Source organism: Canis aureus, chromosome 19 (assembly GCF_053574225.1).
Source record: "Canis aureus isolate CA01 chromosome 19, VMU_Caureus_v.1.0, whole genome shotgun sequence".
Taxonomy (NCBI): domain Eukaryota; kingdom Metazoa; phylum Chordata; class Mammalia; order Carnivora; family Canidae; genus Canis; species Canis aureus.
Window position 1 is genome coordinate 48363197 of NC_135629.1, and position 15481 is coordinate 48378677.

General features: G+C 39.0%; 1 pseudogene; it reads right to left on the reverse strand.

Annotated features, from left to right (window-relative positions):
- Positions 1-9325: 9325 nt before the first annotated feature.
- On the reverse strand, positions 9326-10154 carry LOC144289326 (olfactory receptor 7A17-like; annotated as a pseudogene).
- Between the last annotated feature and the right edge of the window lie 5327 nt (positions 10155-15481).

The window sequence follows — 15481 nt, forward strand, 5'->3', positions numbered from 1 at the left end:
TTTATGGTGTGAAACACCTTACAGATTGAACATCACAAGAGAAAAATTAGTAAAAAGAAGGAAACAATACTTCACAACATTTAGGCCTTTTTATTACCGGAGAGCAGATAGCAGAAGACTTGTTTTTCCTGTGCCTATTACATATTTATTTGACCAGTTGGTTTTTATTTGGCCCAATAGAGGATTTGATGAACCCCTGTATCACTTTTTCTATATGACATCTTTTTGTGTTTATTTGTTATTTTTAGCCTTTGGGTTTTAGTCACTTTCTTGACAAGTCTCAGGAGCACAACTACTCACAGTTCTGTTCCTTGTTCAACATGCAAAGGCCTCCCCAGACTCTGTAAAATCCTAAACAGCCTGTGGCAATCTATCCTCTTACTCTGAATAATTTTCATGTGACTTATCTGAGGGCATTTCTTGTACTCACATTTATCTCACCGTGCTCTTGTCTGTCACTGTGACTTAAGAACCAAAGAGGCAGGGACTTCACCTGAACTGTTCATCTTCTTCTTTATGGGTGTGGATGTATATGCACTTATATAGAAACAAATTTAAAACAAGGAAACATTATGAAATACAGAGAATGACAGAGGAGAGAAAACCAGGTTAAAGAGAGTGGTTTTGGTACAACCATATCCAGCAACATTGAAGGGAGTTTTGAGAACTGAAACAGGATCTACAGGAGCAGTAATTCCACAAAATCAACATGGACAAGTAATAAAATTCCCCAAGATCTTGAAATAGGAGGGAATTAAGTATTTTTAAAATTCTTAGACATTTCTGTAACATAGAAGATGCTCTTATAGTATTTTCTTAAAAGAGATTTTATTTATTTATTCATGAGAGACAGAGAGAGAGGCAGAGACACAGGCAGAGGGAGAAGCAGGCTCCATGCAGGGAGCCCGATGCAGGACTCCATCCTGAGACTCCAGGATCACATCTGGGCTGAAGCAAGGTACTAAACTGCTGAGCAACCCAGGGATCCCCACTTTTAGTATTTGTGGAAGAATCAGGAATTATGCCTCATTATATATGGACACTTAATACACGAGAAAGCTGCATTTCAATTTAGCTGGAAAAGATTGTATTGTCAAATGGAAGTTTGCACAAATAGCCTTCTACCTGGAAGGAAGTGCAGTGGCTCCTTATCTCACACAACTCACGAAAATCAGAAGGAGTAAACCTCAGTTTAGGAGTAACCATTCCATTCCATTTTAGATGCATATCTAGAAACCTACATATAAAACCATCATAGTTGGTTTCACTCATATGTAGAATATAAGACATAGTGAAAGAGACTGTAAGGGAAAGAAGGAAAACTGAGTGGGGAAAAATTAGAGAGGGAGACAAACCATGAGAGACTCCTAACTCTGGGAAACAAAGGGTTGTGGAAGGGAAGGTAGGTGGGGGGATGGGTTAACTGGGTGATGGGCACTGAGGAGGGCACTTGATGGGATGAACACATGGTGTTACACTATATGTTGGCAAATTGAATTTAATTTTAAAAATTAAAAAAATAAAACCATCATAATTAAGGCAAAAAAAACCTCAGAGGTAAGAAGATAGATATATTTAACTAAATAAAACTTAAGACCACAGCTTTGGAAAACTGTGTGGAGGTTCCTCAAACAGTTAAAAATATACCTGCCCTACGACCCAGCAACTGCACTGTTGGGGATTTACCCCAAAGATACAAATGCAATGAAACGCCGGGACACCTGCACCCCGATGTTTCTAGCAGCAATGGCCACGATAGCCAAACTGTGGAAGGAGCCTCGGTGTCCAACGAAAGATGAATGGATAAAGAAGATGTGGTTTATGTATACAATGGAATATTACTCAGCTATTAGAAATGACAAATACCCACCATTTGCTTCAACGTGGATGGAACTGGAGGGTATTATGCTGAGTGAAGTAAGTCAGTCGGAGAAGGACAAACATTATATGTTCTCATTCATTTGGGGAATATAAATAATAGTGAAAGGGAAAATAAGGGAAGGGAGAAGAAATGTGTGGGAAATATCAGAAAGGGAGACAGAACGTAAAGACTGCTAACTCTGGGAAACGAACTAGGGGTGGTAGAAGGGGAGGAGGGCGGGGGGTGGGAGTGAATGGGTGATGGGCACTGGGTGTTATTCTGTATGTTAGTAAATTGAACACCAATAAAAAAAAAATAAAAAAAAATAAAAAAAAAATAAAACTTAAGACCATTTTATGGCCAGAAATATATAACTAAAAGTCAATAGAGAAACTGATTTGTTTGCATATAATTTGAAAATTATATGCAACGCTGATAATTATAGATAAGTAGGCATATGAAAAGTGTACATATAATAACAATAGACAATATACATGGTAATCATATAGATAAGCATTTACTTGAGCTCACAGATAGTTTAAAAAACTCAATAAGAAATCTCTTTCAATGGTGCAGCCACTCTGGAAAACTGTGTGGAGGTTCCTCAAAGAGTTAAAAATAGTCCTGCTTTACGACCCAGCAATTGCACTGTTGGGGATTTACCTCAAAGATACAGATGCAATGAAACACCGGGACACCTGCACCCCGATGTTTCTAGCAGCAATGTCCACAATAGCCAAACTGTGGAAGGAGCCTCGGTGTCCATCGAAAGATGAATGGATAAAGAAGATGTGGTTTATGTATACAATGGAATATTACTCAGCCATTAGAAACGACAAATACCCACCATTTGCTTCGACGTGGATGGAACTGGAGGGTATTATGCTGAGTGAAGTAAGTCAATCGGAGGAGGACAAACATTATATGGTTTCATTCATTTGGGGAATACAAATAATAGTGAAAGGGAATAGAATGGAAGGGAGAAGAAATGGGTAGGAAATATCTGAAAAGGAGACAGAGCATAAAGACTCCTAACTCTGGGAAACGAACTAGGGGTGGTGGAATGGGAGGAGGGCAGGGGGTGGGGGTGAGTGGGTGACGGGCACTAAAGGGAGCACTTGACATGATGAGCACTGGGTGTTATTCTGTATGTTGGCAAATTGGACTCCAAAAAAAATAAACTTATTATTAAAAAAATAAAAGGGCTGTGAGCTTGAAAAAGAAAAAGAAATCTCTTTCACACCCATCACCCCAAGAAAGCACTCAAAAGGCTGTCACATTAATAGGGGTTTGGAATTTTTAAAGAAGTAACAAAAGATTACTTTGTAGTTTTCCTGTCAGAATGCAGAAGTGTTATAACATCTTGGGGAGGCTCTGAAGTCAGTGGCAAATATTAAAAATACAGATGAGGGGATCCCTGGGTGGCTCAGTGGTTTAGCGCCTGCCTTTGGCCCAGGGTGTGATCCTGGAGTCCCGGGATCGAGTCCCACGTTGGGATCCTGGCATGGAGCCTGCTTCTCCCTCCTCCTGTGTCTCTGCCTCTCTCTCTCTCTCTATGTCTATCATGTATAAATAAATAAATAAATCTAAAAAAGTAAAAATACAGATGTTCTTTGGGGCATTTGGCTTGCTCAGCCGGTAGAGCACGGGACTCTTGAGCTTGGGATTGTAATTTCAAGCCCCAGGTTAGGTGTAAAGATTACTTAAAAGAAATAAAATATTTTTTTAAAATACAGATATTCTTTAACTTTGGGTTTTGCAGTCTGGACATTCTGCACTATGGACATTCTGGGCCAGTTCCTTCTCTGTGGTGGGCTTTGGTTGTGAAACATAGTTTTAAGTATTTATAAATATTTCATAACATTGATACATTGTACTTTTAAAAAAGATTTTATTTACTCATGGAGATATACAGAGAGAAACGCAGAGACATAGGCAGAGGGAGAAGTGGACTCCCTGCGTGGGGGGAGCCTGATGTGGGACTCCATCCCAGGACCCCAGGATCATGACCTGAGCCAAATGTAGATGCTTAACCACTGAACCACTCAGGTGCCCCTGAATATATTGTAGTTTAATGAGAAAAAAATATAAGAGGCCATCAAAAGTGTAAATGACACAGCCACACCATGCAATGTCATGCAGGCATAGAAATCATGAATAAGAATTCTACTGGTTGACTAGAGGGACATGTATAAGGTACTCCTTATACTCCTTATACCCTCCTGAGTCAGAAGGATGGGGGAGAAAACTAGAAAAAAGAGATTGTGCAGAACATAAAGAGTACTTATGATATACATTAGTATCTTTTATACAGTCCAGTTGATTGTGTGAATGTGTAAGTATGCATAACACAGCATAGTTTTAAAATAAGTGAAACTTTTGAATGAAAGAAGAACAATGAAAGTGCATTTAGGCTAAGCAGAGTGGGTCAAAACAACTGTCTGAAATCAAATTGAAGGAAGTCTTCAAACAAACTTCTGAACAAAGATATTTAAGAGAGTAGGAATTTAATTAAATTGATGATGGTACAAAACTAAATTAGATTGCTAAGGACTCAGGAAAAAGAATATGAAAAGGTCTTTTAATGTGGAGAAAGAGTGGTCTCTAAAGTTTTAGTTTCACTTCACATAAAGATACATGGGACCAGTATGCTTATGGAAGGTAGAGATGATTCCTGGTCAAACATAAAGAAGAATGCCTTTCATGTAATGGCATTCCTATTTTAGAAATAGATCCAATAATAAAAGGGCACAACGAACAATAAGGAATACAGAGATGTGAACACTAGTTGAAAATACGTATAAAGGGTGATTTGTGGGCAGTAAGTATGCAGAAGAAAGCAGGTATTCATAAGTGATGAAGAAATATTAAGGTAACAGATCAATCAGTAAAAGAAATGGAGGGAATATATTATGACTAACTCACAGACTTTATAAAAAGCAGTGGAGGGAATACATTACAACTAACTCACAGACTTTACCACACAAAATTTATATACCCTCACACATTCTGCACAGATACATCTACACATACATAAAAAAGCAAAATAGCAAGTAGCTAAATTGGTGAAATAAACACCAATTTTTTTGCTTGAAAAAACACAATGAAAAACAGGAATAAAAGCCACTCGGTCCCCACCATGCAAACACCAAGGACTCCCACAGACAATTTTTGACAGAGAAAGTGAGTGGCTAGCTAACCCAGACCATAGTCAGGTTCACAGGTAATAAGGTAATTGTAAAGAAAGCTCATTAGCATACCCCTTTTCACATAATACATTAAAAAAATTTCATTTGAATACTCAAGGGAGAGGAGTTACTGTGATATGTATGTTTCATGTACTGTTCTTGCATAGATGTACCTGTGAGAATTCTTTTGTCTAGATTGTTCTTATTAGTATGGATATGTAGTCTAATATGTCCCATCTTAAAAATGAAAAGACATATCCTCACTTCACCGTATATCCCTCCACCGCTAATACTTTGACTTTTCTACTCTGGTTAATTGCAAAGATCCTTGGTCTCATGTTCTACCTTTATGCTTCCCATTCCCCCATATGATTGGGTTTCTATGATTATGATTTAGTTGTTAAAGATTAACTTGAACTTTGGATTTCTGAGTTCCATTTCACTTCTATATTTAGCATCATAAATACATAAATGAATCAATCAATAAATTTCTCAATCAAGCCAGGAAACATCCACAGCAAGCTCTCATCTCTGGGCTAGGCTGGACTGGCCCTCAGGTGACCTCAGGTAAATGCTCTTGACTTTCCTTCTCTTCACCTTCTCTTGCAGTCCATACTGGGCGGTAAAACTCATTTAGATGGGGTCTCTGAGAAGAAGGTCTGTACATGGAAATCAAAATACCTATGTGGCTGGTTGATAGAGATGAAGCTGTGTCCCCAGACAGGAGAATAGCAGTGGGTCAAACGTTAGTGCCCTGTCCAGACTTACGACTGCACAGGAAAAGACCAGGTCTTGTCCATCCCGAGGTTGCCTGAGCTATGGGACTGCATCAGAGGAGGTATTTACAGCTGCTTCAGGCTTCTCATCCTGTTCCTCCCACCTCTAGGCTCATGATTTCCCTTTGGGATACTGATGTGGACAGAAAGGAAACTTTTCCTGTTGAATTTCTGTTCCTAGGAGACCAGGTGAAGTAATTTTTTCTTACTCTTTTTCTATTTCTTCTTCTGCCTTTCAGCACCTTATCCCAATCCTGAGTGAATATTTTCTCCTGTTTAAGACTGAGGAATCAATCCTGCCTAGGACCCTTGGGCCCTTCAAAGCATCGACTTGTGGTGGAGACACAACCCCTGATATCTCTAGAAAGTTACTTTTCCCTTTCTCAACCAAGATGATAAGTTTTTTCCTGTAATATAAAATCCTGGCCACTTCACCCTCGGCTTTATGAGAGTAAAACAATTAGGAATTTTACACTTCTATAACAAGTTCAGAGCTATGGCTTAAAATATCATTATAAAATGTTTGTTAATTGTTAGAGATAGATTTAGATCTTTTTTATGAACTGTAATCTGAGTTTAGCACCTTACAGGAGTTGCCTGATTCAATTTTTATGGAAGTACATTCTATGAGGAAGCGCTGGTGTGAACTCCCTTCCCCATGGAGACATGGGGCTTGAAGAGTTTAGTGATCTTCTCAGTTATCATTGCAGAAAGGGATGGGTGTTAATTGCATTCTGTCAGGATGCTCACAGTTGTCAAACTCTGTACCAGTGGTCCCAACCAGAGGTGATTCCTTCCTCTTGGGCGTATCTGGCAATGTCTGAGGGACGCTGCTCAATACCTCCATTGAGCAGGACAGCTCCCAACACACATCATGACCCTACCTTAAAGGTCAAATTGAAAATGTGAGGAAACGTAGTCTAGACCTGCACTTCTCCAACCTCAAAGTGCAGAGGAATCACCAAGGGTTCTAGCCTAAATGCAGACTCTGCTTGGCCCAGGAGTTCAGCATTTCTAACAAGCTCCTGAGTGATGTTGGTGCAGCAGGTCCTGGTCTGTGGGCCACTCTTTTGAGTAGTAAGGCTGTGGTCCTGTGATAGAGTAAGGTGCAGGTGAGTGTAGGTCTTCTCTTTTTCTTTGGGGTGGGGAGGAAAGAAAAAAAAAACATCCAAAATGTATTCTCCAACAAGACAGACAGCATCAGCAGGTAAAAACTACAGGGGTTTCTCCACAGATCATACATTCACTCGGGCATGATTTGCTTAACAGGAAGAAAGGCTCTGGTGTGTTCTCAGTAACAATATCCACTTCACAGTGTAAACAGGTACTAGCTTGTGTTCTCAACTTACAATTCCAGAAGGAAAGGCATAATGTGGCAAATAAATTTTTGGATCCTAAAGACAGGTGCAATAACACAGACCGACTTTTTTTTTTGTAAATTTATTTTTTATTGTTGTTCAATTTGCCAACATATAGAATAACTCCCAGTGCTCATCCCATCAAGTGCCCCCCTCAGTGACCGTCGCCCAGTCGCCCCCACCCCCCGCCCACCTCCCCTTCCCCCACCCCCGGTTCGTTTCCCAGAGTTAGGAGTCTATCATGTTCTGTCTCCCTTCTGATATTTCCCACTAATTTTTTTCTCCTTTCCCCTTTATTCCCTTTCACTATTTTTTATATTCCCCAAATGAAAGAGACCATATATAATGTTTGTCCTTCTCTGATTGACTTATTTCACTCAGCATTTCCCTCCAGTTCCATCCACATCAAAGCAAATGGTGGGTATTTGTCGTTTCTAATGGCTGAGATATATTCCATTGTATACGTAAACCATATCTTCTTTATCCATTCATCTTTCGATGGACACCGAGGCTCCTTCCACAGTTTGGCTATTGTGGACATTGCTGCTAGAAACATCGGGGTGCAGGTGTCCCGGCGTTTCACTGCATCTGTATCTTTGGGGTAAATCCCCAGCAGTGCAATTGCTGGGTTGTAGGGCAGGTATATTTTTAACTGTTTGAGGAACCTCCACACAGTTTTCCAGAGTGGCTGCACCAGTTCACATTCCCACCAACAGTGCAAGAGGGTTCCCTTTTCTCCGCTACCTCTCCAACATTGTGGTTTCCTGCCTTGTTAATTTTCCCTATTCTCACTGGTGTGAGGTGATATCTCATTGTGGTTTTGATTTGTATTTCCCTGATGCCAAGTGATGCAGAGCATTTTCTCATGTGCATGTTGGCCATGTCTATGTCTTCCTCTGTGAGTTCTTTTCAAGTCATTTTTTTTCTTTTTTTAATAAATTAATTTTTCATTGGTGTTCAATTTACTGAATATACCTTACAAATGGACCCTGATATTCCATAATTTATTTAATTTTTAAAAAGATTTTATTAATGAGAATAATGAAAAAATTATTCTCTTTCTCTCTCACAGAGAGAAAGAGACAGAGACACAGGCAGAGGGAGAAGCAGACACTATGCAGGGAGCCTGACCTGGGGCTTGATCCTGGGTCTCCAGGATCATGCCCTGGGCTGAAGGCGGTGCTAAACCACTGAGCCACTGGGCTGCCCCAATATTCCATAATGTAATGAGTAGATGAAGTGCCTGAGAAAGAAATTTTTCGCAAGCAATAAATCTATGATTTAATATTTTGCTTCATCATCCTTAAAGCCAAATCGACTCCAAGGCCATATTATGTCAATCTATTTTTCTCCATATATGTCTTTCGATGTAGATTCCACTTGGAGACATGGATTTTTATTATCATTTCTTTTGCTAGTGACTAGGGTAGACATGGTGGACACAAGCTGTGTAACAACAGGATCCTAATATGTAGAAAAATCCTCAGGATCAGCTATAACAACCAGTGTGTCAAAGTGTGCATTCTCAGGAAGAGCATTTAAGGTAATTATATACAAAGGAATCATGTTCATAAAGTGAAGCACAGTGGTCTCAGATTTTTCTCTGTTATAAATTTATATAAATAGCTATGGTGGACAAGTATAGATTTTCCATAGGAGTAGTATTTGGTCAAACAAAACAAACAAAAAAATACTCACTATGATATATTTTATTTGAGAAGAAATTATTCTTAGCAGATACATGTAGTCCTTTAAAAAATGAGGATTTCCAAATATTTCACAACCAAGGTTAGGAATAGCATTGAGAGAGTAGGAAAATGACAAAGGGAAAAATCTCTGGGATATCAGAGATATCACAAAGCTTAATAAAGTGAGTATCGTAAATTATATAGAAAGGCAAAGAAGAAATAGAAATTCAGGAAAAAAAATAGTAGAGGCATTTCCCACTTCCAGAATCTGATCAGAGGATCTCAAGATTTGGCTCAGGTTTTGGGCCTTGCAATCATGGGCACCTCTTCAGCCCCAGGATGATTGGCTCTTTTAGAGCTGGCATCCCAGAGAATCTCATCAGAGCCTCCTTTATGTCTCTGTTCCGCAGGCTGTAGATGAAGGGATTCAGCATGGGTATGACCACTGTGTACATCACTGAGGCCACTGCACTTGAGTGAGAACTCTGTGTAGCAGCAGAGCTAAGGTACACTCCTAGGCCCGTACAGTAAAATAAGGAGACAACCGAGAGGTGAGATGCACAAGTGGAAAATGCTTTATACTTGCCCTGAGCTGATGAGATTCTATGTATGGAGGAAACAATCCTAGAGTAAGAGTAAAGGATCCCAAGGAAGGTACCACCAGCCAGCAACATAGCTGCAAAATACATTACCATGTTGTTGAGAAAGGTGTCAGAGCAGGCAAGTTGTATCATCTGATTCAGTTCACAGAAAAAGTGGGGGATTTCCACCTCTGTACAGAAGGAGAGCTGCAACACCATGGAGGTTTGTAACAAGGAATGCAGGACACTCAGGACCCAGGACACTAGGACCAGCAGTGCACAAAGCCAGGGGTTCATGATCACCGTGTAGCGCAGGGGGTGACAGATGGCTACAAACCGGTCATAAGCCATCACAGTTAGAAGAAAGATGTCTAATCCTGTAAACAGTATAAAAAAGTACATCTGTGTGAGGCACCTTGCATAGGTGATGACTTTGCTTTGGGTCTGGATGTTCTGCAGCATCTTGGGAACGGTGGTGGAGGTGAAACAGATGTCTACAAAGGACAGGTTGGTGAGGAAGAAGTACATGGGGGTGTGGAGGTGGGGGTCAGAACTGACGGCCAGGATGATGAGCAGGTTTCCAAACACAGTGATCAGGTACATGGAGAGGAAAAGCCCAAATACAAGGGGCTGTAGTTCTAGTTCCTCTGAAAATCCCATAAGGTAGAATTCTGAAATTCCTGTATCATTTCTTGGGTCCATATGGTGGAGGCGACTACTAGGACAGGGGAAAATAACATGACTCATTTTCACAGAAATGGATATTGTTCACATTGTGGAAATGCAACAATTTATATTTTCCAGTCAAGAAACTAATTTCAATATTTTTGAATGGATCTGGGTCCTTTGAGGTGATCTCCATTTCCTCTCTGACTTGGAATTTTATTTTTTTCTTTTTAATTTAAGATTTGGAATTTTCATCCCAACATCAGATGTTTCCCAACAGTTCAAGTATTGTATAGTCTTAGTAGGAAATTCTTTCATGTATTTGAGGAATATATAGAGTGTGGACCATGTTTCAAAATTCTAGTCATAAAGTGTAGGGGGTGAAAAGCAAAAGTCCCTACAATTCTGTGATGGTGATGGAAGTAGAAATAAAGATTAAATAATCATGAAATGGGGACAGATGCTATGAAGAACACAGAAACGGTTTAAAGGAGAGAGTGGGTGGGTGTTATGTTGGGTGTTCAGTCAAGATTGGCTAAGGAGGTGGCATTTGAACAGAGACCTCAAGGAAGAGGGTGGAAGACCAGAGGTCTTCCTGGCAGAGGGAAGGGCTAGTGCAAAGGCCCTGAGGTAGTGCTTCTGTTAGAAAATCAAGGCTCAGAAGGAATCCAATGGGTTGAGGGGAATGGACAAGAGGGAAAGTGATTAGAGGTGGTGGCAGGGAATTTTGTAGAACCATTGGCATCATAGATGCTTACAGTTTAAGACACAGGGACTTCCTTGTTCACACTATGTACCTCTTGTGCTTTATGATCTGATTGCAATAGTGTCCTGTCTGTCCATTGAACATCCCTCCTTAGTATTATCTGTTGAGTGAATTTGGCCTGTGTACTATAAGGCTCACCTTGAAATAGAGAATCCTGTGTGTTCTTGCTTGAGGACTGCTCTCACTCATCAACGTGTATGTGTACACATGCATGGACACACAAGCACACATACATTCTCACATACACACAACACAGCACACCACGCCCTCTTATTGTGTGTTCTATGTCCTTCTCACCTCCCCCCCAACCACTCCAACACACTGTTTAGGATATGAATGCATACAAATAATATCATCTTTTCCATAAGAATGTAAAAACATACCCAGCAGTTGTGTTCAATATTTGGGGTGTTTTCTCATTCTATATAAATTTTAGATTGTTTGTTCCAGCTCTGTGAAAAATGTTGGTGGTATTTTGATCAGGTTTACATTGAATGTATAGATTGCTTTGGGTAACAGGCATTTTTAACAATATTTGTTCTTCCAATTCAGGAGCATGGAATTTTTTCCATTTCTTTGTGTCTTTTTCAAATTTTTTAACATAAATGTTCTACAATTAACAGTATAGATCTTTTACCTCTTTGGTTAGGTTATCCCTAGATATCTTATGGTTTTTGGTACAATTGTTTTTTTTTAATTTTTTTTGGTTTTTGGTACAATTGTAAACAGCTAAGAGACACATGAAAAAAATGCTCAACATGACTCATCACCAGGGAAATACAGATCAAAACCACATTGAGATACCACCTCACACCGGTCAGAATGGCTAAAATTAACAAGACAGAAAACAATAGGTGTTGGCCCAGATGTGGAGAAAGGGGAACCCTCTCATACTGTTGGTGGGAATGCAAACTGGTGCAGCCATTCTGGAAGATAGTATGGAGATTGCTCAAAAATTTAAAAATAGAGCTACCCTATGACCTAGCAATTGCACTACTAGGTATTTATCCAATGTACACAAACAGTGATTCAAAGGGGCAGCTGAACCCCAATGTTTATAGCAGCAATGTCCATGATAGCCAAAATATGGAAAACCCCAGATGTCCATCAACAGATGAACGGATAAAGAAGATGTGGTATATATATATACACAATGGGATATTACTCAGCCATTAAAGAATGAAATCTTGCCATTTGCAATGACATGGATAGAGTTAGAGTGTATTATGCTAAGCCAAATGAGTCAGAGAAAGACAAATACCATATGATTTCACTCATAAGTGAAATTTAAGAAACAAAACTGATGAACATAGGAGAAAGGAAGGAAGAATAAAATAAGATAAAAAAAAGAGAGGGAGGAAACCCTAAAATATTCTTGATTATAGGACAGAAATAGAGGGTTGCTGGTGGGGAGGTGGGTGAGGGAATGGGATAATTGGGTGATGGGTATTAAGGAAGGCATGTGATGTAATGAGCCCTGAATATTATACGCAACTGATGAATCATTAAATTCTACCTCTGAAACTAATAATACATTGTATATTAACTAAATTGAATTTAAATAAGAAATTTAAAAAATAACACCAAGAAAAAATTGTGTTCAATACAGAGAAATAGAGACAGACAGAGGGAGGGAGAAATGGGATGGATATAAAGAGTAAAATGATCTAATATGTTCAGCTGACCTGAAAGACTGTTAGGAAGCAAAGCTCCCCTGGTGCTGGTGGCATTACATTCTGGATTCATCCTATTAATACCTAGCAAAAATAATAAAAGAGGAAAAACAAATTTGTCCAAAAGACAAAGTAATGACATCTTTATGGTGTGAAACACCTTACAGATTGAACATCACAAGAGAAAAATTAGTAAAAAGAAGGAAACAATACTTCACAACATTTGGGCCTTTTTATTACCAGATAGCAGATAGCAGAAGACTTGTTTTTCCTGTGCCTATTACATATTTATTTGACCAGTTGGTTTTTATTTGGCCCAATTGAGGATGTGATGAATCCCTGTATCACTTTTTCTATATGACATCTTTTTGTGTTTGTTATTTTTAGCCTTTGAGTTTTAGTCACTTTCTTGACAAGTCTCAGGAGCACAACTACTCACAGTTCTGTTCCTTGTTCAACATGCAAAGGCCTCCCCAGACTCTGTAAAATCCTAAACAGCCTGTGGCAATCTATCCTCTTACTCTGAATAATTTTCATGTGACTTATCTGAGGGCATTTCTCGTACTCACATTTATCTCACCGTGCTCTTGTCTGTCACTGTGACCTAAGGACAAAAGGAGCAGGGACTTCACCTGCACTGTTCATCTTCTTCATGGGTGTGGATGTATATGCACTTATATAGAAACAAATTTAAAACAAGGAAACATTATGAAATACAGAGAATGACAGAGGAGAGAAAACCAGGTTAAAGAGGGTGGTTTTGGTACAACCATATCCAGCAACATTGAAGGGAGTTTTGAGAACTGAAACAGGATCTACAGGAGCAGTAATTCCACAAAATCAAGATGAACAAATAATAAAATTCCCCAAGATCTTGAAATAGGAGGCAATTAAGTATTTTTAAAATTCTTAGACATTTCTGTAACATAGAAGATGCTCTTTTAGTATTTTTTAAAAAGAGGTTTTATTTATTTATTCATGAGAGAGACAGAGAGAGAGAGAGAGGCAGAGACACAGGCAGAGGGAGAAGCAGGCTCCATGCAGGGAGCCCGATGCAGGACTCCATCCTGAGACTCCAGGATCACACCCTGGGCTGAAGCCAGGCACTAAACCGCTGAGCAACCCAGGGATCCCCACTTTTAGTATTTGTGGAAGAATCAGGAATTAGGCCTCATTATATATGAATATTTAATACATGACAAAGCTGCATTTCAATTTAGCTGGAAAAGATTGTATTGTCAAATGGAAGTTTGCACACATAGCCTTCTACCTGGAAGGAAGTACAGTGACTCCTTATCTCACACAACTCACGAAAATCAGAAGGAGTAAACCTCAGTTTAGGAGTAACCATTCCATTCCATTTTAGATGCATATCTAGAAACCTACATATAAAACCATCATAGTTGGTTTCACTCATATGTAGAATATAAGACATAATGAAAGAGATTGTAAGGGAAAGGAGGGAAAATGAGTGGGGTAAAATTAGAGAGGGAGACTAACCATGAGAGACTCCTAACTCTGGGAAACAAAGGGTTGTGGAAGGGGAGGTAGGTGGGGGGATGGGGTAACTGGGTGATGGGCACTGAGGAGGGCACTTGATGGGATGAGCACTGGGTGTTATACTATATGTTGGCAAATTGAATTTAAATTAAAAAATAAAAAAAAATAAAACTATCATAATCAAGGCAAAAAAACTCAGAGGTAAGAAGATAGATATATTTAACTAAATAAAACTTAAGACCATTTTATGGCCAAAAATATATAACTAAAAGTCAATAGAGAAACTGTGATTTGTGAAAATTATATGCAATGCTGATAATTATAGATAAGTAGGCATATAATACGTGTACATATAATAATAATAGACAAGTATACATGGTAATCATATAGATAAGCCTTTACTTGAGCTCACAGATGGTTTAAAAAACTCAATAAGAAATCTCTTTCACACCCATCACCCCAAGAAAACGCTCAGAAGGCTGTCACATTAATTGGGGATTGGAATTTTTAAACATTAACAAAAGAGTACTTTGTAATTTTCCTGTCAGAATTTAGAAGTGTTATAACATTTTGCGGAGGTTCTGAAGTCAGTTGTAAATATTAAAAATACAGACATTCTCTGGGGCATTTGGCTTGCTCAATTGGTAGAGCACGGGACTCTTGAGCTGCGGGTTGTAAGTTCAAGCCCCATGTTAGGTGTAGAGATTACTTAAAAGAAATAAAATATTTTTTAAAAATACAGATATTCTTTAACTTTGGGTTTTGCAGTCTGGACATTCTGCACTATGGACATTCTGGGCCAGATCCTTCTCTGTGGTGGGTTTTGGTTGTGAAACATAGTTTTAAGTATTTATAAATACTTAACATTTCATAACATTGATATATAGTACTTTTTAAAAAAGATTTTATTTACTCATGAGATATACAGAGAGAGACACAGAGACATAGGCAGAGGGAGAAGTAGACTCCCTGTGGGGAGCCTGATGTGGGACTCCATCCCAGGACCCCAGGATCATGACCTGAGCCAAAAGCAGATGCTTAACCACTGAACCACTCAAGTGCCCCTGAATACATTGTAGTTTAGTGAGAAAAAAATATAAGAGGCCATCAAAAGTGTAAATGACACAGCCACACCATGCAATGTCATGCAGGCATAGAAATCATGAATCAGAATTATACTGGTTGAACACCAATAAAAAATAAATTTATATAAAAAAAAAGAAAAAAAGAAGCTACAGAGAATATAAGGAAGACAATAAGTCTGTGATCTTACTAACTAGAGAATATTCTTTGGGTACCTTGCTGGCTTAGTCCATAGAGCATGCAACTCTTGATCTCAAGGTTTTATGTTTGAGCCCCACGATGGGTGTAGAGATTACTTAAACATAAGATCTTTAAAAAAATAAGAGAGAATAGTCATTGAA